This window comes from Astyanax mexicanus, chromosome 10 (assembly GCF_023375975.1).
Source record: "Astyanax mexicanus isolate ESR-SI-001 chromosome 10, AstMex3_surface, whole genome shotgun sequence".
In the NCBI taxonomy this organism is placed as follows: Eukaryota; Metazoa; Chordata; class Actinopteri; order Characiformes; family Acestrorhamphidae; genus Astyanax; species Astyanax mexicanus.
The window spans coordinates 10,013,971-10,038,990 of NC_064417.1; the positions used below are offsets into that span (position 1 = coordinate 10,013,971).

General features: G+C 38.8%; 1 protein-coding gene across 3 annotated transcripts in view; it reads left to right on the forward strand.

Moving 5' to 3' along the window:
- The window catches only part of sv2bb (synaptic vesicle glycoprotein 2Bb), a 104,430-nt gene that overhangs the window by 22,990 nt on the left and 56,420 nt on the right, over positions 1 to 25,020 (forward strand). For 2 of the 3 annotated variants that reach the window (XM_022683973.2, XM_022683974.2), the window contains exon 1: positions 4,895 to 5,139. The exons of the other annotated variant lie outside the window; for it this stretch is intronic. The gene's annotated coding sequence lies outside the window, so the exon portion shown is untranslated. Of the gene's footprint in view, positions 1 to 4,894; positions 5,140 to 25,020 lie in introns of those variants that run through there. 3 annotated transcript variants of the gene reach the window in all.

Consider the following 25,020-nt stretch of genomic DNA (forward strand, 5'->3'; position numbering starts at 1 on the left):
TTTACACCCAAACTCTACACATGTTGAAGATAGAATTAACACTATTTAGCCATAATGGCATCAAAAGTATGTTATTTTATACTGAAACTGTCTACCAGAGTCAAGGCTGCATCCAAGTAGGGCTGCTACATGGTAGAAGGCTGTTGCTAACTGAAGAATTCTTCATACTGTGGCAAGGAAAGTAAGTATTTTTCATTGAAAATTAATACTGAAGTCCTCCAGACTATGAAGAAACACACGAGGAACACATACGTAAACTCAAAAGTGTTAAACAAAACAAAATACTCTTTGAAACAGTTAGGTGGCTCTTATCTGGGGAGCTGTTAACTTGTGGTTGGTAACTCTGATGAATTTAATTCTGTTCAACAGAGGAATTTTTTGGTAATCCTTTTCTGGAGCGGTCCTTATGAGAGCCAGTTTCATCATAACATTTTTGATGGTCTTTGCAACTGCATTTGAGGATCTTTTTAAAATTCTTGATTTTTTTTTGGATTGACTGACCTTCGTTTCTTAAAGTAGTTTTTTCTTTATTTACTTGAGTAGTTCTTGCCATAATATGCATTAGAACATTACTCAAATATGACTATTTACTGTATACCATTGCTATTAAGTTTGTCATTTGTACATCATGTCAAGACATGCATGCATTGAAATGCTTGGGGTGAGGCTCAGATAAACAATTTACAGCAATAACTCTGCAACATAGCAACAATAAAAATAAACAAAATAAAACACCATAAAAACTATTAAAACACATGAAGAGGACAAGAAATTCAAGTAATTAACTCTTGAGTTCAGCACAGCTGTTAACTGAAAGCTATTTCAGGTGACTCTACCTCATAAAATGGATTGAAAAAATGTCAATATGTGAAAGTCTGTCATCTAAGCCAGAGGTGCTTCTTTGAGGATCTAAAATATAAAACATATTCTGGTTTGTTTAACACCTTTTTGTTTACTAAATAATTCTATATGGGTTTTTTTTTCATAGTTGAATCTAGTGTTCTACAATGCAGAACTGTTTAAAATAATGAAAAAACACTGGATTTAGGGTGTGTCCAAACTTTTGACTGGCATTGTATGTCCAAATGATTGTGGACACACTTTACAATGAATGTATTTAACTACTTTACTTTGCACCCGTTGCTGACACAGATGTGCAAATGTTCATATGAAGCTTATGTAAAAGTGATTAAACAAGAATAAAAGTTCATAAAATTTGCATCATGACTATTTGTTAGAGCAGAGTTTGAAGCAGTGATTTTGTGGGGTGCTGGAAGTTTCAGTGTAATTCATCCATAGCCAAGCATCAGACAGGCTGCACAGCACAGGTTGCTGATACTTAGTGTATCAGTTAGCTAATAATCTGGAATTGTAATTATTAGATTATTATGTATACTCTTAAAAATATGCATTTCCCAAGTGTGTTTAAAGAGCCATCCATCAATCTTATAATCAATGTCTTCTTTAACAGTGTCACAGTGGCTCTGGAGTCTACCCAGAATCATTGGGCACATGGTGGGAATACCCCCAGGACTGTCTATCATAGTATCCCACACACAACCTTTCACTCACACACTCACACTTAGCATAGCCAATTTACTTACCATGTGTATTTTTGGGTCGGCAAAACCCGGAGGGAACAGGGAAAATATATGCCCAAATCCTCACAGACAGTGACTAGAGTGGGAAACTTACAGTGGTATGGAAAAGTTTGGGTGTCCCTGTTAATTGTCCTGATTTTCCTGAGCTAAAGGTATTTCAATCAATAAAACAACAAGGGTGCCCAAATGTATGCACCTGCCTAATTTAGTTCAAATAATTATTGCACACTTTCTGTAAATCCTATAAACTTCATTTCACTTCTCAAATATCACTGTGTTCATCTGCTATATGATATATTAAACTGAAATTGCTGAACCGAACAACCAATGATTTATAAAGGAAAATCATGAAAATGATTAGGGGTGGTCAAACTTTTCATACTCACAACCCTAGTGCCCTTGAGCTTAAAAACAGTCCAAATGCTTAAATGTGTATGATTTAATTTATTTTTTAAATATTTAATCACCAAAAAGGGTTCCTCTTCCATTGTTTTTTTAAAGAACTGTTTTTCATTGATGGATAGAGCGTATTTAGCTTTCTACCCTTGGGTAATGTGGCCTACACTCCTAAACAAAAAAAAGGTTCTAGACAAACCATAACACTAAAAACTATAGATCTATAAGTAAATCGTAAAATGATATGGGTCAGTGTGAACAGCAAACACGCTACACTGATGTAAACCACTTTGATTCGTGGTTCTGAAATTCAATATACTGCAGTGTGATTTTAGTCTAAACAGACAGATCCAAATATGTGACTTTTTCGTCCAAGTTGACTTAGTCTTCATCATAACTTACAGACCCTTCATCATTATCATCATCATTTAGGTGCAGTTTGTGGGCTGGAGGAGTATGAAGCCCCCCATTATCTTTCGGTGAGGTTCTCTGGAGTGATGATAGAACTCTATTTATTACCTTGATGGGATGACTTGGAGAATTAGCATTAGACGTGCCAACATTTAAAGCTAAAATGTTGAGGATTAAAGTCTTGTGGTTTGGTTCCACATGTTCTAGGTGTTTTGTGTACTGATTGTTATTGGTAATATACAGTCATGTGAAAAAATTAGGACACCCTATGAAAACCTGTATATTCTTTAACATATTTGGACATGTGGATATTTACTATCAAATTTAACAGTACTGAGATATCCAAGTAATATGACTAAACAATAAAAAAATAAGAAACGCCTTTTTACAACTTTATGTAAAATGTAATTCAAAAAGAATGCAATTTCTGGTGAGGCATAATTTAGAACACCCCTATATATTGGGCCACTTAAAATAGTTAAGATCACACACAGGTGTGTCATATCAGATGCACATGATCAGAACATCGTTACCCAGCATGTTGAATGAGGCTTACCCTATTTAAACCTCAGAAATGTAGTTTGGCGTGTCCCTGACTGTTGAAGTAAGAGTGAGCACCATGGTGAGATCCAAAGAGCTGCCTGACGCCCTCAGAAAGAAGATTGTGACTGCTTATGAGTCTGGAAAGGGATTTAAAAAGATCTCCAAAGATTTTAACATCAGTCATTCCACCATCCGGAAAATTGTTTACAAGTGGAGGACATTCAAAACAACTGTGACCATGCCCAGGTCTGGCCGTCCAAGCAAGTTCACCCCCGGAGCAGACCGTAAGATGCTAAAAGAAGTCATGAAAAATCCTACAATTTCATCACAGAACCTACAGCAGGCTTTAGCTACTGTCGATGTGAAAGTGCATGACTCAACTATCAGAAAGAGACTACACAAGTTTAATGTTCATGGGAGGTGTGCAAGGAGGAAACCTTTGCTCTCTAAGAAAAACATTAAGGCCAGACTGAAGTTTGCCAGAGATAATGCAGACAAAGACCAGGACTTCTGGAATAATGTTCTTTGGACAGATGAGTCTAAAGTTGAATTATTTGGACACCAGAAAACAAGACATGTCTGGCGTAAACCAAATACAGCATTTCAAGAAAAGAACCTCATACCAACTGTGAAGCACGGAGGTGGAAGTGTCATGGTTTGGGGATGCTTTGCTGCAGCAGGACCTGGCCAGCTCACCATCATAGAATCCACCATGAATTCTGCTGTGTATCAGAGGGTGCTTGAGGAACATGTGAAACCATCTGTAAAAAAATTAAAGCTGAAGCGGAACTGGACCCTGCAACATGACAATGACCCAAAACATACCAGTAAATCCACCAAGGACTGGCTAAAAACTAAGAAGTGGAGAGTCCTGGAATGGCCAAGTCAAAGTCCAGATCTTAATCCAATTGAGATGCTGTGGAGTGATTTAAAACGAGCTGTACATGCAAGACGCCCCTCAAACATCTGCATTCTGCATTGAGGAGTGGGGCAAACTTTCTTCAGATCGATGTCAGAGATTGGTGGGTGGCTTCAAGAAGCGTCTCACTGAAGTTATTTCAGCCAAAGGGGGCAACACTAGTTATTAGAGGGTGGGGTGTCCTAACTTTTTCCTCTGTTATAATATGCCTTTTTGTTCATAACTTTTGTTTTATGAGTAAAACGATGTTAATTTTGGTTGTTTAGTTGCAATTAAATTACTTTCTTTTCGAGAAATAAATAAAAACGATTTTGGACATTGATATGTGAACATTTCTCAATAAAGAGCGGACTCTTTAATGGGGTGTCCTAATTTTTTCACATGACTGTAGTTATTGTATTTGTTATTAATTTATTTATTATTACATTATAACACAGTAATTAAGACAAAGTGTTAAGCTCCTTAAGACTGATGGTCCATAAATATAAACCAGTGCAGCATGAAGGAGTGGCAGACAAGAGCCGCACCAGTAATTCTGTAATTGCTAATTGCTAAGTGTGTGTGTGTGTGTTGTGTGTGTTGTGTGCAGTCAAGCTTCAGGCAAGTCACAGTAAATGAGAATAAAATACGCTGTTCCTCCATATGGTCCATCCTCAGGCTATCTTTCTCTCTCTCTCTTACACACACACACACACACACACACTGACAGGTCAGAATGAGCGTGGGTGGGTGAGCAGTGTGAGATGAGCAGCAGTACATCTCCTGTCAGCACAGTGGGAACTCTCCCAGACAGAGTGACAGACCTCAAACAGATAGATAGATAGATAGATAGATAGATAGATAGATAGATAGATAGATAGATAGATGTGTGTGTTTTCTTATCATGTCTCTTTTTTTCTCTTTAACTGAAGTCAAAACATCTGTCAGCATGCTCCACCCACCACCCCCCCAACAGCAAACACCCATCTGTCTCTTTCTCCCTCTCTCACACTCTTGGCCACGCCCTCTCTGGGTTTGGTGCGGATGGAGAGAGAGATGAGTGCGGAGGATGAGACGGACTCTACCATTGTAAGCAATAGAGGGAGAGAGAGAGAGGTTGAGTTCTAATCTCTCAGTTCTCTGTTTGTGAGTGTTTGATCTGTGTGTGTGTGTCTGAGAGAGTGAGTGTGTGTGCATGTGTGTGTTGGTGGAGAGACTCAGGATTCTACTCTTATTCTTGGATTTAAAATCTTCAGAATATACTAAAGCAGAACATCAGATCCATCTACGGTAAGGAAAGAGTCTTTATTCATTCATTTGTTGGTTTGTTAGATTTTTTTTGTTTATGATGCTGACTTTTGTAAGTGAGCATTGTTAGAATGATGAATGGTATGGATGGTGTGTGTGTGTGTGTGTGTGTGATGCTGAAAGTTGATGAAATATTAAAGGCAGTGGAGGAGCTGCAGCTTCAGCTGGAGGAGTTCCTGAAGGAACGGAACAAGAGAACACTCACATCTCCATCTGCTCTCATTACTATAAATCAGTGATTTAGTGAAGTTCTGATTAGATAAGCTCAACTGATGCAAATCACAAGCTTTTGTGCATTGCTTGGATTAATTTCAGTCAAAATACATTATTATTAGACCTGGACAGTTTTAAAATAAAAACATTTAAAATTGTTGGTAAAGGTTTATAATCAGGAGACGGGTCCCACACTGCCTCCCCAGTAGGTATTTAAGTTATATATTGTAGATATAGGGTATTGTATTCATACTGGAATAATGTTGATTTTGCCATATAACTGCTTCGATAATTAATCAGCCAGATATTTAGATTTGGGTGACACTTTTCATATTTATTGAACTCAAGAGAAGTGTTTAGGAGACAAAATATCTAAATTGTAAAATCCAGTTACTTATAAGTTCTATTTCTCTGTAAAGCTGATCCAGGGGGGTTCAGTCCCAAATCCCTACACTAGCTCCTTCCACATACAAACACATCAACAATATCAATACTGACACTGACAAAAAGACATGTAGATACATAGCTAGGTTACTGTTTTTACAGTGTTTATTACAGTAGTTATTAAGGTGTTTATTACATTTATTACTGCAGTGTTTCAGTCCAGATACAAAGACAATAGGTAGGTAGATATGTTGACAGACAGACAGACAGACAGACAGACAGACAGACAGACAGACAGACAGACAGATAGATAGATAGATAGATAGATAGATAGATAGATAGATAGATAGATAGGTTACTGTGCTTTTACAGTTTTTATTACAGTATTAATACAGTGTTTATTACAGTCAATACTGCAGTGTTGTAATCAGAAAGAGTAGGTAGATAGGTAGGTGGGTGGGTGGTTAAGTAGGTAGGTAGGTAGATAGGCAGACAGAGAGACAGACAGACAGACAGAGAGACAGATTCATAAAGTGTTTATTACAGTCAATACTGAAGTGTTGTAATCCAGAGACAGAAAGAGTACGTAGGTAGGTAGGTGGTTAGGTGGATAGATAGATAGATAGATAGATAGATAGATAGATAGATAGATAGATAGATAGATAGATAGATAGATAGATAGATAGATAGATAGATAGATAGATAGATTCATGGACATGCTGTCTTATTGGTTATTGGTCACATTATATAAATGTTAGTAATAATATAGAATGATTCTGTATTGTGCATCATTATTAATACAGATTGTTTACTGCAGGACCAGCTGTTATCACAGACGAGGGTTATGGATTGAATGCTGTGTTTGTGTAGATTATAGTCAGGAGGCTTAAAATGAACAGTATTTGGGCTCCACACTCTGAATCAGAGGGGGTTGGTCTTCTCCTGCAGTTAAAAAACTGTGTGCATAATTCATGCATCATAAATGTCTTACGCGAAACTGTGTGTGTGTGTGTGTGTGTGTGTGTGTGTGTGTGTGTGTGTGTGTGTGTGTGTGAGTGAGTGAGTGTGTGTGAGTGTGTGTGTGCTCAATGTGTGTGTGGAGCGTTCTTCAGATGTAAAGAGTGTAACGACGGCCTCCTTTTAGCTTCAAAGCCTGATAATAATAATGAGACCGAGTTTGCACTTTAGCATTTTAATCACATATGACATCTCCACTCAGCACACTGTTCTACACACTGATCTACACATTGATCCACACACTGATCTAAACATGAGCATCTTTAAGCTTTGGGTCCCTGGGGGACCATGTTCCTGGTTCACCAGTTGTCCTTCCTTAGATAACTTTAGTAAATATACTGATCACTGTTCTGGAGATGTCCTGTCCTAGTGGTCTAAACCTCAACAGTTTGGTTCTTAGCAAAGTATCTCAGATACTTATGATTGCTTTTTCTTTCAGCCTTTAACATTTCAGCTTTAACAACTGATGTAAATGTAATGCCTAATACATCCTAATATATCCTAATATATGCTTTCTGAACCAGGTAATACTTTTTATTTAGTTCATTTGGCAGATGTTTTAATGTTTAATATGTTTGTTTCATGCATTTTATACACCCCCTCCCTATAATCCCTCATATATCACACACTGTCTCTCCTTTCAAACTGTGTGATACCATTTGTTCTAAAATAAATCTGTGAAAATAAGAGGGGCCACTTAAAAATAATTAGTTTCTCTGATTTTAGTATCTATAGGTTCATGTTTGAGTAAAATTAACATTTGTTGTTTTATTATATAAACTACAGCCAATATTTCTTCCAAACCCCAAAGGAAAATCTTTTCATTTAGAGCATTTACCTGCAAAAAATGAGAAATGGTCAAAATAATAAAAAAGACACAGTGGTTTCATACTTCTAACAATGCAAAGAAAAAAAGTTCATATTTATTTAGAAACAACAACAATACTTTGATTGAAAACCAATTAATGTAATCAAGTGGATGATAGATTGTCACACACCAACAAAGTGCTTGCATTACTTGAATATTTGCACGAGGAGTGTCATAAGGTTAACCCAAATCAGTGTGAAGGACTGGTGGAGTAGAACATGCCAAGATGCATGAAAACTGTGAATATAAATCAGGATTATTCCACCAAATATTGATTTCTGAACTCTTAAAGCATTAGCATTGTTGTTTCTAAATGAATGTGAACTTGTTTTCTTTGCATTATTTGAGGTCTGAAAGCTCTGCATCTTTTTCCTTATTTTAATCATGGCCATATATTTTTTTGTTTTTTTTGGAATTTGGGAGAAATGTTGTCAGTAGTTTATAGAAAGAAACAATCCATGTTAATTTTACTCAAATACATACCTATAAATATTGAGCTATGGAAACAGATCATTTTGTCATCAAGTGGTCTCTTTTTTCCCCGGAGGGGTAGAGGCTGTTACTGGGATAAAATAACAGGAATAAATTCCCTAATAATATCCCTGTTTTTAGAAGAGGCATAGAAACACTGTGTACTTTGATTCTAAAGACAGCCGCTTCTAAAACCCTGCAGTTTTGTGCGTATAAACAGTTTACAGTTTCAAAGGTAAATGCGAGCAAATGCCACAAAATCAAATATTAATCAGGGCTCAGGCCAGCTTTTCTAAAGAAAGCACAATGCAGCGCTAATGTCGATCGAAAGGTCAAGTGATCTGAGGAGAATTAACCACACAGCAAAGTGGGCTTGAAACGGATGCTTCCTTTTTGATCTACCTAATGGCCCCTCTTTCTCTCTCTCTCTCTCTCTCTCTCTCTCTCTCTCTCTCTCTCTCTCTCTCTCTCTTATTGTCTCTCTCCTTTTCTCTCCCTCTCTCTCTCTCTCTCTCTCTCTCTCGTCCTTATTCTCTGTTTACCTCCCAAGTAGCATATTTAGATCTACTGTCAGTCTGATAATGACACAATTAAAGGAGGCATTTCAATAAACTTGAAAATATTTCTTTATCTGTACAGACCATCAAAAACACAATCAATAATAATCCAGAAAACTACATTATCTGGCCACTTTATCAGAAACACCTACTATATTGTGCTTCCAGTCACTGGCCACTAATACAGTGAGCAGTGGGAGTGTGTTTGAGTGTCTGGTTGGTGTGTAAGGGTGTGAGGGTGGGGTAGGAGCAGGTTAGTAAAGCTGTGTTAATGGTGTGACTCTGCGTTTGCTTTGCACTTGAAGCTAGAAAGCTTTTTTTCTAAATTCCCAGGAGAGAGAAACACACTGCAGCTCAGCAGCAGCTAAAATAAAACTTTCATATGCTGCACTCATGGGCGTGGTAGTGGGGGGAAAAGTGGACCTGACTACCCAGGGCCCAAGTAGGGAGAGGGGCCCATAAAAATCCTGATTTATTCATTTATTTTTAGTGGTATTTTTATTATTGAATTGGGCCCTCTAATTAACTATTTATTAATTAATCTATCAAACATTATTGATAACATCTACTGAGAGAATTAACTTTAGTTACAGTCCTCTCAACATATGGGACATTCTGGGAGCCCCCTCCTGGAGGCGCAAGATGGTTTGGTCCGCCCGACAGCGACCCGGCTACAGGTGTACCGTCAGTGAGCCCAGATTAAATGACTTGGGGGGGGGTTAGAGACTTCATGCTGCCCCTAAAACAGAAATCAGGTTATCAGAAGAAGAAAGAAAGAAGGCAGAGTGAGGGGAGGCAGCTGTTGACGGCTTTCTTTCCCAAAGGTGAACAGAGTTTGCTTGTTATGCTAAGTGTAATTAAAGTTAATGTAGTCCTCTCCACACAGCTGCCGCTGATGTCTGTAGGCTCACGTGAAGCCGTTAGCTTAGCAAATTACCAACCAGGCTGCTGCTGCTGTAAGAATAAAGATAATTATGAGCCGCGTAATGTTAGATATAGACATTAACCGGTGTTAGAAACTCCCCCTTACGTTGGTATGTTGGTTCGAGAGAGAGAGAGAGAGAGAGAGAGAGAGAGAGAGAGATTTATTATAAGTTATAAGTTATTATTTTGGTTCAGTGCGTGTGCTATAGCCTATTGTCTACTAACACAGCAGAGCTGAAAGAGAAACAGTGCTGAGACTTAATAAATGATCCACCTAGCAATATTTCTGCTGCATATATCAACATGTAAATAGCCTACCAATATCACTGTAGGTGCGAGTACACACTAGTAATATATTAAACAATAAAGCAATTGATTATTTTTGTCTGGTAAAAAGACTTAGCATTGCAGTGCAGTGCTTAAAAGCTATTATCAACGCTCAATAAATTCATGATGTTACCAAAGCCAATGAATAATCATGTTAAATAACTGTGATCTCAATATTAATCAAAAATAATTGTGATCATGATTTTTGCCATATATTTTTGCCAGAGATTGTAGCTTAAAACTTTATTAAATGCTTTTTATTTTACATAAATACCGCTTTTTTGCTCACGTTCTTCATGTACTTGATAGGGGCCCACTGACATTGCGAGTGTACAGGGCCCAGAATTTGCTGCTACGCCCCTGGCTGCACTTCAAAGGAACTTTCTCTCTCTCTCTCTCTCTCTCTCTCTCTCTCTCTCTATTGAGATGTCCATCTCTCTCTTTCTGTTTCTCTCTCCATCTCTCTATTTTTGTTTCTCTCTCTCTCTTCATCTCTCTCTTTCTGTCTCTCTCTCTCTCTCTCTCTATTTCTCTTTCTGTTTCTCTCTCTCTCCATCTCTCTCTTTCTGTCTGTTTCTCTCTCTCTCTCTATTTTGGTCTTTTAGTCTTTTAGTTTTTCTCTCTTTGCCCTGCTCTTTTGCTCCTTTTCTCCTTTTTTCTTTCTCTTTTCTCTCTCTAACATTTTTTTTCCACTTACCTCCATCTCTAGTTTTTCTGGTCTTTCTATTGCACACGGCTCATTGTGATGCTCATTGCTACATTGGCTTACAAATGTATTAATACCCCTTGAAGTTTTTCTCATTTTGTTACCTAACAACCACAAACTTAAATGAATTTTGTTAACATTTTAAGTGATAGACTTAAAGTGATAGAATTGCCTTTAGAAATTACTTAATTAATTAATCAAGTCCAGCTGTGTGTAATTTAGTCTCAGTGTTAATACACCTGTTCTGTAGGGGCCTCAGTGGATTATTACAGAACACTAGTGAACAAACAGCATCATGAAGACCAAGGAACTCACCAGACAGGACAGAGATAAAGTTTTGGAGAAGTTTAAAGCAGGGATAGGATATAAACACATATTCCATGCTTTGAGCATCCCAAGGAGCATTATTCAGTCCATCACCCAAAACACACATTTCGAACTGCGCAAGGTGTACTTTTCCCATCGTTACGATAGCAAAGACTCAGCTCACCTATAGATCCCTGAAAAGGGCCCTTTATCTCTCTATCTCTCTCTCTGTCTTTTGGCTGGCTGTGTGTGTGTGTGTGTGTAAGACAGGTGTCAGGATGCGCGAGGCTGTGCTGAATTGCTAACAGGCCTCTCTGCTGTCTCTGTAATGAGCTTCGTTTCCATGCAGGGCTGAGTTTTGCTCTGACAGCAGAGTGCAGATGCACCAGAACAGGAGGAGTAAAAGAGTGATGAGGAGGAGGAAAGGAGGAGGGAAAGAAGATGGAGATAGATGAACAGGAAAGGAGGAACTGGGGAGGAAGAGCATAAAGAGTAGGAATGGGAGGAAGAGGAGTGGTAAGGATAGGTGAAAGGAAATAAGAGAAATGGAGGAGGAGGTTGCACTGAAGAGCAGAAGAAAATGGAAATAGAGGAGGTGAATAAGGAGGAAGTGGACAAGTGTGGAAAGAAGAAGGGACAAGGTAGAGAGGAGAAGGTGGAGGTGCAGAGGGAGGAAGAAAAGCAGGAAAAGGAAAAGAGGGATGAAGAACAGGAGGAGAAGTAAAGGGTGGGAAGGAGGTGTAAGAGATTTAAGAAGCTTTAAAGGTCTGGTGGAACAGAGTTACAGGTTTTAGCAGTAGTCTGCCGGAGCCAGCTGGTCTCAGAGAAACACGGGTAGGAGGAGGAGAATGAGGAAGAGGAGAAGGGGAGGAGGAAGATGAGTAAGAAAGGAAGAGCAGACGGACATGGTAAAGAAGTAGGTGGATGCGAAGGTTTAAAAAGGGGAGAAAGAGTGAGGATGAGGTAGAGTGACAGGATATGGAGAGGGAGGAGGAAAAAGGGGACAAGTGGAAAGGAAGAGTAGAAAGAAGATGGTGGATGGAGAGAAAGAGGAAGGGGCTGAGCAGAAGGAAATGGTAGAGGAGGAGGAAGAGTGGAAGGATAATTGGGTAGAATAAGGAAATGGAGGAAGAAGTGAAAAGGAAAAGTCAAAAGAAGGTGGCTGGTGGAGAGGAAGAGAAAGGGGGCTGAGCAGAAGGAAATGATAGAGGAGGAGGAAGGGTAGAAGGATATGGTGAGGGAGAAGGAAAAGGAAGAGTAGAAAAAAGGTGGTGGATGGAGAGAAAGGGGAAAGGCAGAAGGAAATGGTAAACAAGGTGGATAAGGTGGAAGTGGACAAGGGGGGAGAGGGGAAAGGAAAAGGTAGAGGATGTGGAGGTGAAGAGGGATGGGAAGGAAGTGGAGGTAAGGGAATTTTGAAGGAATGGTGGAACAGTCTGCAGGAGTCAGCTGATCTTCATGCTCTCCAGAGTGAGCTAAACCATCATTACAGCAGTAATTACTGACATTCTGCTCTACAGTCAACAGTTCACATTGAGGAATCTTCTGTAATCTGCAGTACATATCGTATCTCCCTGTCAGGTTCCTCCACAGGAAATTGCTTGTATGGCGGTGTGGTTTATGACTCGGCACATGCAAATGAGGGGAAAGCGCAATATTCACAGGAACCTCTGGCAAACCCTTCCTTGCAGCTTTATAGCGGACATAACGTTCTTTATTTCAGCTTCCAGGAGATGAAACCTGTGGCTTTTCTATGTGTCGACTCGGCGGGAGGAAAAATGAATGCCACTCCACCTTTATCACCTGCAAAAAATCAATAGCCCTCAATGTGTTTTTAATGGTGGCCCCTCTGAGTGACCCCAGCAGCCATTACACCCCACCCTTACTGATATAAGGCTTAGAGTTGTGCAGGGAGGAGAGAGTAGGCTGGACTGGAGTCGCTGCAGACCTGCAGGACAGTAAATACCGTACATACTAACATACTCTACTCAGAAAAGCACTTAAGGAAACCACTTCTGATCCATATGTGTACTTCAATGTAGTTACTAATGTCAAGACTTTCAAATAGTGCAGCAGTTCTACCATGAGACTTTACAGTTTGATCGTGAACAATATTTGATATAAAAGTCTTTGGCATAGGCCCTGTCACTGGCCCAGGTCTTGGAGCATCTGGATCCTTCTAGATCCTGCCATTTGTAGAAACTATTCTAACTCCCTGCCACCAGGGAGAACCAGGAGAAAAGGATAGCGGCCATTCCACTGAATGGGTGCCATTTGCTTGTTGAAACTTTTCAAATTAAACTTATATTTTTATGTTTTATGTCTTGTTCAAACCTGACTCTAATAACACCTATATTTAACTATTTAAAACATGTGCTGGTCAATCTCAGGCAGCTTTACTTTTTTTTTTTTCAATGATTCTAAGATGAAGATGCTTACAAAACCTGTAACATTTAAAAAGCATGTTTAAAAACATGTCCACTCATTCCTTTGATTTTCTCTCTTCTTTAGTTTAAAGAAATGGTTGACTCCATGTTCAAATAAATGATATTTATGACAAAAATATTTTAAAACATATTTATGGCACTCATTTCTGTTACTTGAACTTACTTCTGTTACTGGCACTCATTCCTGTTACTTTTTATGCTTTGAGTAACAGGACTGAAAGTATTAGGAATGAGTTTTTAGCATAAAATTAGCAAAAACAAATACCTAAATGGTGGCTATACTAATAGCATGAGCATAGCATGAACTAATAGCTTGATTTTCCCAAAAATGTGTATTTTAAAAATAAACAAATAATATCTAAGAATTCATTTAGGTAACAGGGCAGAGCGTTGAGATTGACCTCCTCAGTCATAGTTACAATAAGATCAAATATACAGAAAAATAAATGAGGGATCTTAATTTTAGCCCTTCCATGATCTTCAAAATAACCGTCTGATGTCACTTCCTGTTGTAGATGTGACTTGTAGAATGTTCCAGATGTTTCAGATGGAGTAATGTGTTATGATAACAGGAATGAGTAAAACCGAGGGGCACAACTAAAATGTGTATTTTAACTTAAATACTCTGAATTTATTATAAAAAAAATATTTTAAAGCATAGATGGGATTTGGAGTCACAACAATGTAAAAAAAATATATATCTCTAAAGGATTTTAATAATTCTATTTCATGGTAAAATTTATAGTTAGAGAGTGGGGACAGGTAACATATTGTGAGTGTGAAGTGGATGTGCGGGGTTGGCTTGAGCAGGATGTTTTTCCAGGTCGTGAAAATTTAATATGAGCCTAAAAACCGGTCAGGTATTTCCAGGCCCTTTTATAGACTGGGCATACTGTCGGTACTGCACACTGTAAAATACACACAATAGGCACAAAGGCAAGATGCAGACACAAAGGAATATTACTACCAAAGTATTGTGTTTTTACATTTACTTTGACTTTTATTTTATTTGATTTCCTTTGTTAATATGCAGTCCAACACATTCAAAAAATGTTGATGTCTAATAATGATGATTTTCAAAAGAGTGCTGTCAGCAGGTGAATAAAGTTATGATTTGCTACAAAAAACAAAATCCACGAGAGTGTTAGTTTGGCAAAGATGGGCAGAAAATGTCCAGTTTGTAACAAATGCTTCAGTAAATAATTGAAATGTTTTAAACATTGTCTCTCAAAGAAAAACTGAAAGGGATTGCTGATTTCCTTCTGTACAGTGCATAATACCGTTATTACCGTAACTATTTAACTATTTGATATAAACTATTTGAAATTACATTCAAAAATATCACTTGAAACTTTTCTGTGCAAAGCAGAAGCTTTATACTAACTTTATCCAGAAACAGCATTATCATCCTGGCTCTGAGACATCTGGGTTGGACCATAAAGTGATTTTATTGGGCAGACAAATCAGACAAATCCACATTTATGATGGAAGAAATACTCTGTGAAATCTAGACCGTAGATAAAAAGGACTGTCTAAAAACAGAAGATGCAAATCTTTAATATTGCATACCTGAAGACATTTAGCAAGAACAGTAGGGCAGTTAAAAAGTGGGAAATGCTTTACCGCCCTTTACATTCTTGTGGAATGGATGTATATTAAAAAATAAAATTAAGCTGAGCAGACAAAACATAAAATATCCTGCATTTATACTGTCTGGAATAAAATAAAATGTAAAGTAAATGTAGGAAAACCTGCATTTGTTTGATATTGTTTTAATTAGGGCTATTTTATTAGTTTTTTTCTGCAGTTTGCATTTTCCATACTGTCCAAGCTATTTCTTTTTTGGGATTTTACTACTGATTTTAAACATCTGCAACATTTCGTTTTTATTCCAGCAATCCAATTCCAAAATTCATATTTTAACATTTCCTTTCTAACTTTCTTACTTCAGCATCCTATAAATTGGAATCAGTAATGCATTATTTTTTTCCACTCAAGTTAATTAGGCCAGCAAGTTTGACCTGAACTTCTGCCGTAATCTGCCCCGCCCCAGAACAACGCACAGATTTTTTGTTTTGGCTAAATAACTAAAAAACTCCAACATGAACAACATAAAGAAAGAGAGAGACATCCCCTGGGATGTGGTGTAATTTACTTATTTATAATTTCATACATGAGTTAATGCAGCACCAAACCACATTCATGGCATTACTTACAGAAATAAAATAAATAAAAGAAAGGTCCGGCGTCTCTGTTATACAGCACAGCAGGTTCTATACACTCTCAGCATAGCTACACACTTGCTCCTTACACACAAGCAGCGTAAGAAGCTCTTAATGGGAACATTACTGAACATTACTTAATGTTCACAATGTTCACCAATACTGGCCATTACATATTTCCCCCAGGCCATTTAAATGGTCATCCCCCATTGCAAGCATGTGTGCATTACCAAACACTTCCTGAGATTTTAATATTCAGCTAATTGAGTTCTAATTCATATATCCTTATAAGCTAAGATGTTTACAAAAAGTAAATAAAGATTCCTCTATCCAATTTATCATGCATTCTTTGTTCCAGCACCCTATTTTGGTTTTATCTCCCCTCAAACATACAAGTATATACTAGTATTTTAATTGCGACCACTAATGTAAATGTAATCTCATTTTACATTTCTTACATTAATTATTTTATTTACATTTAAATATCCACTTATAAAAGTTTGATTAATCACAGTTAATCACAGAATATTGACGTGATAATTAAAATAAAAAAATTTAATTGACTGACACCACTAGAATTAATATTTGAGCATTCCTTCTGCATATCTCTGTCTCTCTGACATTCCTAACCTTTTCTGCTACAGTGCTGTGGTGTGGCCTTCATGCTGGTCTGGGAGAGGGAAAGGCAGGATGTTGTGTGTGTTAGTGTTCGGCGCGGTGCTGCAGCAGCAGGGTTCCACTGTGTGCTGCACTGTCGGGTATTTTATGTGTGTGAAACACGAACACGAGAGGCAATCAATAACAGTGAATTTATAAGAGTGCATGGTGCTGTGTGTGTGTGTGTGTGTGTGTGTGTGTATGTGTGTGTATATGTGTGTGTGTGCTGTGCACTGTAGCGCATGCAGGCGTGAGTCTCCCTCCTGTTTAATAGACCTCTCAGTTTTTATTTATACCTCCCCACTGGTGTGTATGTGTGTGTGTGTGTGTGGTTCTGGCTGAGCAGATTGGCAGTTTGACTGTGTAACATTAAATTGATGGCCATTTAAAATGTGTGTTTTGGTCTCAGGCAGCCTGTGGTATAGAGCACACACACACACACTGTGGCTCACATGGGCTAAGTGGGTTCCAGGTGGGCATAGGCTCTAAATGGGTGTGTACAGTACCAGTCAAATGTTTGGACACACCTACTTATTCAGTGTTTTTCTTTATTTATTTATTCTATTTCTTATTTCTACATTGTAAATTAATATTAAAGGCATGAAAACAAATGAAAAAATAAGGGACACACGTGGAATTATGTAGTAAACAAAAGAGTGTTTGTCCTCCGCAATCCCCTGACTTAAACTCAACCGAGATGTTTGATTTGGGATGAGCTGGAGCCTCACAGTGTGAAGGAAAAGCAACAACTATTGTTCAGCACCTCCTGAAACTCCTTCATGATGCTGAGAAAACTATTCCAGATGAATCTCTCTCATTAAGACACTGAGATTAAGAATAGGAAAAGGTAAATAAGTAGGTAGGTAGGTGGGTAGGTAAATAAGTAGGTAGGTGTGTAGGTAAATAAGTAGGTATGTAGGTGGGTAGGTAGGTAAATAAGTAGGTGGGTAGGTAGGTAAATAAGTAGGTAGATAGGTAGGTAAGTAGATAATTTCCACTTCCACAGCTAAATGTTGGGAGCCTTGTACCCATATATCCCATGCCTGGCTTTTTTACAAGTAGACAAGCTTTGTATGTGCATCTGAACATATGTATCGTTTGAGCATATAGTGTATCTGCCTGTTCAGCCTGCAGTAGTTTAGGTGTAGTCATTTTTATTGCAGTTGAAAGTAATGTATGAAAGTATGGGGCAGCCAATCAGAACAAAGCTCATTCACATATGTTCCAACTTAATGTATATAAATTTTAAAGGCACAGAAAAAAATTATCAAGAAGGAAAAGGGGAAACAAGGAAAAATAGAAAGCTGCAGGTCCTTGTTTTATGGGAATACAGGACCTGCGCCGAGTCGCAGACATTCTGCCCTGTGTGTTTTCTCCACACTGTCAGTCTGACATGTTTCTACTGTATGTCTCAAACTAATTTATTTGTAAAATGTGTCGAAATAACCCAGAGGATTTTTATTTTACACCACTAACTGGATTCCCCTCTTGAGAGTACACAACTCAGCTCACAGCAGAAGACAGCAGAGCTAACAAACACCACTAACCACACAAACTAGCAAACCATGACCAAACATACAGTAGCAACAGTCAGAAAGCTAAATGAACCGCATAATGGACTGATTTGTTTAGCACTGGATAAGCAGCCCTTTCCAGTTACATTTTCACATCAAGTTCTACAGTAGAGTTCTGCATGGGAATTCACTGACTCTCTCAGGAGGTGCTGAGAGTTCAACAGTGTTTTAAATTGTGGTTGATTCCAAGAAGTAAAGCACATTAACATTCACAAACCTTTGCACGTTATTCAATTGTATGGAAAAAAAATAATCTATTGAAACTAAGAAAATCCTATTAAAAAGCTGCATTCAGGAAATCTGCTATCTGCCATTGGAACAGTGTTGAGAACTGCAGAATGAGTTATGAAAGTTACAAGTCTGAAGTAAAAGTAATAAGAAAAAGAAAACAGAAGATAAAAAACAACACAATTTGAATAACAATGTGGCTGTTATCTGATTTATATTATATTAAAAATATTTATTGTTGTTTACTTTCTAATATCTGTTTTCTGAGAGACTCTATGTTTGATGGTCAGACAGAGACCACCCAGACCCTCCACCATTCCAAACAATCAGCCCCTCAATTCCACCCGAACAGAGACCCCCGCCTCGCTCTGCCAGACACTCATTTCCTCCTGAATGTGTCTGTTCAAGCAATGCCCCTCTCTCCCGCTCTCTTATCACCTGCTGCCATCTCCTCCCTCACACAGCACACACACTCCTCACACAGCACACACACTCCTCACACAGTACACACACTCCTCACACAGCACACACACTCCTCTCACAGCACACACACTCCTCACACAGCACACACACTCCTCACACAGCACACACACTCCTCACACAGCACACACACTCCTCACACAGTACACACACTCTTCACACAGCACACACACTCCTCACACAGCACACACACTCCTCACACAGCACACACACTCCTCACACAGTACACACACTCCTCACACAGCACACACACTCCTCACACAGTACACACACTCCTCACACAGCACACACACTCCTCACACAGCACACACACACTCCTCACACAGTGCACACACTCCTCACACAGCACACACACTCCTCACACAGCACACACACTCCTCACACAGTACACACACTCCTCACACAGCACACACACTCCTCACACAGTACACACACTCTTCACACAGCACACACACTCCTCACACAGCACACACACTCCTCACACAGCACACACACACACTCCTCACACAGTACACACACTCCTCACACAGCACACACACTCCTCACACAGTACACACACTCCTCACACAGTACATACACTCCTCACACAGCACGCACACTCCTCACACAGTACACACACTCCTCACACAGTACATACACTCCTCACACAGCACGCACACTCCTCACACAGTACAAACACTCCTCACACAGCACACACACTCCTCACACAGTACACACACTCTTCACACAGCACACACACTCTTCACACAGCACACACACTCCTCACACAGCACACACACTCCTCACACAGCACACACACTCCTCACACAGCACACACACTCCTCACACAGTACAGGCAAGCCAAGTCATCAGGTGTAACGCAATAGTTACTTTTACTGGTAACTAGTTACTTTTATAGTGGAGTAACTCAGTTAGAAACTCAGTTACTTTTTTGGAGAAGTAACTAGTAACTATAACTAATTACTTTTTTACAGTTTTTTCAACTGTTTACACATTGAATCTTTGCTTGTCACAAAATTTTCTAAACATGCCCTTCAAACACCAGAACCCCACACCAAATCTGCAAAACCATACACTAATTCTCTAACTGTCTGACTCAGTTTTCAATTTCCAAACACACATTTTCAAAACTCTACACACAAGTTTCTACCTAACACACAAAGATCAAACAGGAAGTTACTTGATTTCATCTTTCAAACACAACCTATCTAAATGCCACACTAAATCACCAGTGCTTCACTCCCACCCCTCACATGTGTAAGCACTCATTACTTTATTGAACACCAACGAATCATTGGCTAAGTATAGGCCTATAATTAGGTCAAATGTCAAGATGTCTGTTTTGAACCATGAATGACAATGAAGAGAGAGCCGGGAGAGTTGGTAGAGGCACACTCAACCCCCCAACCCATACCCTCACCACAGTCAACACCCCCCAGCTTTTTCAGACATGTGTTTGATGTCGGTCCAACTTCATGTGGTGGCTGGATTTTTTTTTCTGCGCTGTACAAATATTGTATTAACAGCAGCAAATGATTTGGAAAAAATAAATATTTTGGGTTTGAAAACTGTTTATGTGTGTTGTGAGTATTTCTCCTTCTCTCTGCACGTCTGTATGGAAATAAACATAGAATCCCATGAATGAAAGAAGAGCTTTAGGTTTTGATCAACAGTGTGTACACGATGAATCCAAAATGTCATATTATGACAAAGGTGTTGCCAATGTGAGGTCAGTGCTTGCTTTTGAGATGTGTTGATGACATTTTGAATGTTGTGTGTCATTTTGCTGGAGATTTGAGGCATTTTGCATTTTGTGTGAGCAATTGGGGGTTTTGTGTGTAGAGTTTTAAAAAATAGACACAGAGCTTGGAAAATGTGTGTAAACAGTTGTAAAAAACTGTAAACACCAACGAATCATTGGCTAAGTATAGGCCTATAAATAGTTCAAATGTCAAGATGTCTGTTTTGAACCATGAATGACAACGAAGAGAGAGCCGGGAGAGTTGGACAGGAAAGAGGACAAGGGCAAAGAAGGGAAGCAAGGAGAGCTGTCTCAGATGAGATTAGGGCTGCATTGGTTGATCATGTGATCAAACATGGGTTGACCATGAGAGAGGCTGGACTGCGGGTCCAGCCAAACTTGAGTCGATTCACTGTGACAGCCATAATCTGAACATTGATTTGGAAAAATTAAATATTTTGAGTTTGAAATCTGTTTATGTGTGTTGTGAGTATTTCTCCTTCTCTCTGCACGTCTGTATGGAAATAAACATAGAATCCCATGAATGAAAGAAGAGCTTTAGGTTTTGATCAACAGTTTGTACACGATGAATCCAAAATGTCATATTATGACAAAGGTGTTGCCAATGTGAGGTCAGTGCTTGCTTTTGAGATGTGTTGATGACATTTTGAATGTTGTGTGTCATTTTGCTGGAGATTTGAGGCATTTTGCATTTTGTGTGAACAACTGTGGGTTTTGTGTGTAGAGGTTTGAAAAATAGACACAGAGCTTGGGAAATGTGTGTAAACAGTTGTAAAACTGTAAAGTAATGTGCCCAACACTGCTGTTAACACACTAATAAATCATAGAATATATAGCTGGATAAATGGAACTTGTTTTTGCTAGGTGGTTGTTATGGCATTCCAGGTGGTTTATGTTTGTTGCAATGTTGCTAAGTCGTTGCTATCTGATTTCTATTGGATTACAGGTTGTTGCTAGTTGATTAAGGGGTTTCTTGCATACTACTGTATGGTTGTGTTATTCCAGGTGGTTGCTATGGTGTTGCATAGTAGTACCTACAGGTTGTTTGTGGTTTATGTGGTGTCCCAGGTGCAATGGAATCCCAGATGATGGCTAAAATGTTGCAACTTGGTTGCCTTGTATCCATGAAAAGGTCAGAATTAGTGTTTTGGCCTGTTGCTATAATTAAGTTATCGACTTATCGTATGCAATTTTTCTTAACCACGATCATTTTTGCAGACGTCAGTAATAGCAATTAGGTTTCTGCGTAGGTTTGCTTACCTGAGAATGAACTACAGTTGCGCTGTGCTGCTCTCTCACCGGCTCTGTCAGACAGTGACATCTATCGGTTGGGCAATGCGTGTAGTGCACGTAGAGCTTATGCAGCAGTGACGGTGCCTCTACACACACACACAGGGGAGACTGTGTGTAGAGATGTGTTAGCTTGCGAACGTATTTGAGGCTTATAGGACTTTTTAAAAACTAAGCTTTAGAGAACATTTAGAGTGGTCCAGTCTGGATGGACTTTGTTTCAAAACCGCATTCCACGGCTCCGGTGCGGGAGTATTTTGGCTTTAAGCCAAATGAGCGAGGAGAACCATCAATGCGAATTAGCCGGTATGTTGACTTTGTTTTCATATACTTTGATCATATAGACACGTGTGTTTTTGAGCTAATGTGTGTTTTGTAGCATAAACATATATGATCACAAAAAAGAATCTGCAAGTGCCTTTGTGTCCAGAGTTAAAAACAAAAGGTTGAATTATTGTAAATGTAACTTTAATCTATTTGTTGTTACTTTATTTTTTTTTATAAAGGTCTGTTTAATATTTAGTTAACTTTTCTCAGCACCCACAGGTGGTTGTACTTAATTAAATATTTATATTAAATAAAAAAATAAATATTCAATATTTTTATATTGGAAGCCCAATGTCTGTTCTTAATAATAAAAAGTTAGTTTTACAATTAAATGTTTTAATAGTATTATGCTAGTATATTATTACTGTGGTACATTTTCATAAAACTCCATTGGGAGCCCAGATACAGTAAAAAATATATATAAAAATTTGTGGCACTTTCAAATGACTATATTATCGTTTTTCGCAATAATTTCTGGGACAATATATCGCCCTGAAAATGTTGTTATTGTGACAGGCCTATTAGTGTTAAATTAAGAGCTCCTGAAAGAAGATGGTTCAAAGTCAGAGTTTGATGACAGTGAGGAACTTTCTGTTTGGACACCCAAAAAACTTTGCTCGTCCACTTTGGCTCCAGGACAGAGAACAGTCTGGATGCTAAATCATGGAAGTTCTCGCTGGATGTAAGAGGGGATTGTCCATTGCTGGCTTTGTAAGCCTGGGTCAGGGTTTTTAAATCTGATGAGAGAAAGAGGGAGAGGGACTTAAATAATCGTTGCAGTTTAAAGTTTTTCCACATTGTTTAGACAAAATGTGGAACTCTGCACACAAATCTAAAAACCTAAAGCTCATGTGTCAACATTGTGACTCCAAACTGCTAAACTGAACTACAGAGCTGTTGGGCCCTAAAAATAGAGTACAAAAAGGAACCGTATCTCCTGATCATTAAAGACCCGAAGCAGAGTTCCTGACTGAGTACAGGCTCAGTAACCGCAAATAGAGAGAGTGAAAAAAGAGACAGGCAAAGAGAAAACAAGAGAGAAATGGAGAATACTGAGAGGGAGAGAAAGAGATGGAGAGAAGGAGAGAGTAATCTGAGCTCTCTGCAGTCAGTGGACAGAATGAAATTTCCGCAGTATTAAAGTGGGATTAAATTGCAGCTCATCTGCTTCAACCTTCCCCCTCTACCTCTCTCTCTCTATCTCTGTCTGTCTCTTTATCTTGTATGCATTTAACAAACATTTGTGTATATTTACTAAAGGCAAATTCTTGTCTTTTCTTGCTGAATTTTGTTGAGGTGTTTTGTGAGCTGGAGGAAGAACAGGAAGAAGGGAGCATGAGAAGTAAGTAGTGCAAGAGAAGTAGGAGGAGAAGGAGTAGGAGACAAACGAGCAGTAGAAAGCTGAAACAGTGTATTAACAGGAAGTAATGAAGGAAGAGGAGGAAGTAGCAGAGGAGAAAACAGTGCAGCGGAAGCGGGTTGGATAAAGAGGTGCAGGAGAAGGAGTTGGAAGAGGAGGTGAAGGAGGAGGAGAAAATGAAGGAAGTAAACAGGAGGAGAAGGATAGTTGGAGAATGGAAAGGAAAGAAATGGAAGAGGAGAAAGAAATGAAGGAAGGGTAGGAGGCAGAAGTAGGTTAGAAGGAAGAGACAAAGTATTGGGGAAGTGTAGGAGGAGAAGAAGGAGAAGAAGGAAAAGAAGTACAAGGACAGGAGAAAGAAGCATAAAGAATGGATGAGATTTTGAATGTATAGTGCAGGAGGAGAATAAATGAGCATGAGAAGAAGTAGGAAGAGATGAAGGAAGAGAAAGAAGTGCAGGAGTAGAAAATGAAGTTGGGAAAGAAGATGAACTAGAGAAGGATAAAGTAGAGAAGGACAGGGTGGAAGTAATAGTGCAGGAGAATTGGGAGGTAAAAAGTGTAGGAGGAGGAAATTCACAAGGAGGAGATAGAGTAGTAGAAAAAGTAAGAAGGGGAGAAGGAGGAGGAGAAAGTAATGTAGATGGAGGATGAGGTGGAGAAGAAGGAGTAAAATAAGGATGAGGAAAATATAGTGCAATAGAAGGAGGAAAGGAGGACGGCAGTATGAGAATATTAGAGGTGTGCCAAAAAATCGATTCACATAAGAATCTTGATTCTCATTTACTACGATTCAGAATCGATTTAAAATGTCCCAAAATCGATTCTGAGGGGCGGGTTTTAGACTGATTTTGGGCTGGGTATTTTTGTTGGACCTGGCAACCCTGGGGATAGGGCTTGTCCCTTCAAACGGAGATCTTCCAGACACACACAGAGCGTAGGTGTTTGAGAATCACCGGTAAGATGGCAGAACAAGCACTATATTACCTTAGATTAACGTGTAGTTTCAATGTTTTATGGCAGAATGCTTCATAACAAGCATAAAAAAGATCGCTAGTAGTTAGTTTCAGTAACTGTTAGCTAGCTAACTAGCTAACTTTCCAGTTCCACCTTAAATAACGCTACAGGTGGCAGCGGGCTGCAGCATTTAAGGCGGAACGGAAAAATAACAATAAGCTAATCAGAGCTAATTTCAGCTCCTCATCACAGAGGAATTAAGGAATGGACAATATGAATTAATTTCTCCACCTCCTGCCCCCTTTCTGAAGAAATACAACGACCTTAAAGTTAACTAGTTAATCAGCAGCTGCTCCTGAACTTTAGCGCTCCACTGCTATCATCACATCAGCCCAGCAGCGTCACCTACACACCACCGCTAGTAGCCTGGTAATAAAGCAGTGTTATTTATTATTTATTTATTGTTCATTAACGTCATTGTGATATCCCAGTGATTTCTCTGTCACTGAGGACCCACATTCCTGCACATTTTATTGTTTTTGTAACACATTACTTGCTCCAGGACCAGTGTATATTATGGAGGGTTTTTTTTCAATAAGATTCATAAGCCAGAAGCAGAAATTTTTATAATTCAAATCGTTTTGAATCAAAAATCGATTTTGAATCGAATCGTGGCCCCCAAAATCGGAATCGAATCGAATCGTGAGATAGTAAACGATTCCCACCCCTAGAGAATATGTATGAGAAGGAGAAACAGGAGGGGATGGAGGAAGAGGAAGTAATGCA